Raw genomic sequence first — 2,803 nt, forward strand, 5'->3', positions numbered from 1 at the left:
TGCATCACAATATATCATATCATAAACATATCAATTTATCACACATCTCATTCCATGATTAATAAGCACATTTCATTCAGTAACTCACCGTTACCATATTTCACCATATTAACTAGTCATTAAAATATGGAGGTTATGAGTATTTCTCATTAACTAGCCAATTTAATTTGGGAGTTATGTGTCACATATGTTAGGATTGTAAAGGCTATATAAAGCTTTTTTTTTTCAATAGAGACATTTTAGCAGCTAAGTTTTTTTCTTTCCAAATTCTTGTGTTTAGAACTTGCATGCTAGATGTAACGACCCTAATATTTTACCTATTTAATCTGAGGTCATTACTATACCTTGGAATGCAGAATATACATTAAATGGGCCCTATTCATAAATACGACTCACTCTCGCCTTTTATTACCTTATGAAAGAGAAAACGTTTATAAGGAAAAGAACAGAACATTATTGAAAATAAAGGAAAAACAACAAATCTAAAATGAATGTTTTATTCTACCCTATGATTTATTATGCAACTATATTTCAACCTATACTAACCTATACTAATGATGCAAACTGAATTCGGCCTAGACTACGAAATGGAAAAAATAAACGACTATCCTATGCATGTGCCACGGTCCCGAGGTGTACGATGCCGCCGTCGTTGTCACATGGGTGCCTTGCCCTTATCTGCAAAAGTAAAGTAGCACGAGAATTGAGTATTTCTAGAATACTCAGTAAGTGACCCCCTATCGGGGTTATGCAACAATCACATGCAATGAAATGATGGGACCTATCGTTTCGTTTCATTTCATTTCGTTTCGTTTCATTTTTCCTACGGTGTAATCCTAACAGGTAATCGTGGACGTGTACCATATACTCTACACGCAGCCCATACGTGCAAGTATGGGCTCACCAGCTAGTTCGCACACTGCTGGGCCACTGTCCCTAGCCGGTAGGCATACTCTGGCAGCCCCTTATACCGGGACCCGTTAAAACTAAAACCGTCACGGCAACGCTATGCAAGGCATAACGATCGTTGTCCTACCATTGGATGTACGTGTCAGTACCCTCGTGATGGGATAGGGGTATCCCCCCAAATGCATGAACACACAATATGCATGAGGTCCCACTAGTCCTATAGTTATCATTAGTGAACATAACCCCGTGTCACGTTTTCATGCTTACATGTCATTCTCATTCTCATTTCGTTACATATCATACATATTCCTAGCACGGTTATGTTTCATGCAATTTACCATATTTCATGTCATACAATTCATACAATTACATTCAAATATTCATACAAACAAGCCATAATCGTACAAGGGCCACACATCGACACATGCATAACATATCACATCAACTAAGCAGCATACATAACATACATTCACATTCACATGATTTCGTACTTAAGGACATTAAGCTAGCATACAATTTAATGACACGTGCACATCCACGGGCACGTACCAACATATAACAATTAACATGTAACCTACGACGGGTGAGCCACTTACTTGGTAGGCCTTAGCCAAAGTACTCCCTAGAATATAACGTAAGCTCCTAGCTCCTCGTGAACGTTCTATGCTTTCGTTGGTGGTTGGTTCCTATTGGTTCATTCATCACTTTCGTTAGTATTTCACAAATAATAATAAATTCCCAACTGGAATTTGTGAAATACGCCCTTAAAATGTTCCATTTTACCTTAAACAGGGCCGAAACCAGGTCCAGGAGGGTCGGAACGGTGTCAAACGGGTTGAAAACAGGTTTTCCGAGCCGAATAAGCCGCCGGAGCTGAGGAGCCGCCGCCGAAGCCGAGAGGAGACGCGCTACAGACGTTCCAAGTGGCACAATCAGAGAGCGACGCGTGTGCAGGAGACTCGGGTCGAGGCGCGGGTTAATGGATCGCTCGCGGGTCTCGGGCCAAACGCGGGTGACGGGCCATTTGCGGTGATGGGCCAGTTCGCGGGTGAAGGGTCGGGGTGTTTGGTCAACAGGAATCGTCGGTCTGGACCGACCGAAGGAATGGGGTTCGATTCTGGTTGCCGGATCCGGCTTTCGGGTCGGACTTCGTCCTCTTCGCCCGACTGCCTAGGTGATTTTCCGGCGATCTCTCTCTCTCCTCGACAACGTCGTCTCGACGTCCTTTTTCCCTCTTTTTTCCTCCATTCCCGAGATTATTCTTCACCCTAACCCCGTTTTTGGTACAGATTTTATTGGTAAGGACCTCACACTCCCGGATCTGGAGAAGCTCGAAAGTCCGTCGTTTTGTCTTCCTTGCCGACGGTGTTCAACGTAAGGGACTCGTCTAAAACCTACTCCTGAGGTGTGTAAAGGGTTGTGGGATTACTTTTGTGGTGTAAAATGGGGGTTTTGACGTCGATTCGTATGGTTCGGCTTCGCCGGAGTTCCGTCGGTTTTCTGTTCCTTCTCATTTTCTTTTCACTGTTTTCGTTTCTTTGCAGGTTCTCCCAGGGTGGCTGAAGGTCGGGGACGCGATTTGTGGCATTCTAGCCCTCGGCCGCCCTTTGTGGGTCGTGTGCGTTCGCCAGAGTTTTCGGCTCTGCCGACGACCCTCACTTTTTCTTTTTCTTTTTTTGTGGTTCCGTTAAACTAGAGTCATTCAAGTGGTATTAATCAAACCTTTTGTGGAGTGATTCGAATCACGAGTTTTCTTTACTCTTGATCTTGATCATCAAGGCAATTCGTTCCCTACTTTCCTTTAGTGATTCCATATCACTTACATTTCAAGATAATCAAATTTTGATTTTTTTCACCGTACCTTTTCAAAATATTGATATCAGTTTTTTCGTTA

The 2,803-nt window shown here is 43.0% G+C and overlaps 1 long non-coding RNA gene across 1 annotated transcript; it reads right to left on the minus strand.

Annotated features, from left to right (window-relative positions):
* Positions 1 to 608: 608 nt before the first annotated feature.
* On the minus strand, positions 609 to 1,974 carry LOC111468543. The gene is made up of 3 exons (XR_002714766.1): positions 1,693 to 1,974; positions 1,506 to 1,595; positions 609 to 678 (listed from the first exon to the last, which is right to left on the minus strand). It is a non-coding gene; the product is annotated as an uncharacterized LOC111468543 (long non-coding RNA).
* Positions 1,975 to 2,803: the final 829 nt, after the last annotated feature.

Source organism: Cucurbita maxima, unplaced genomic scaffold, assembly GCF_002738345.1.
Source record: "Cucurbita maxima cultivar Rimu unplaced genomic scaffold, Cmax_1.0 Cma_Scf00037, whole genome shotgun sequence".
In the NCBI taxonomy this organism is placed as follows: domain Eukaryota; kingdom Viridiplantae; phylum Streptophyta; class Magnoliopsida; order Cucurbitales; family Cucurbitaceae; genus Cucurbita; species Cucurbita maxima.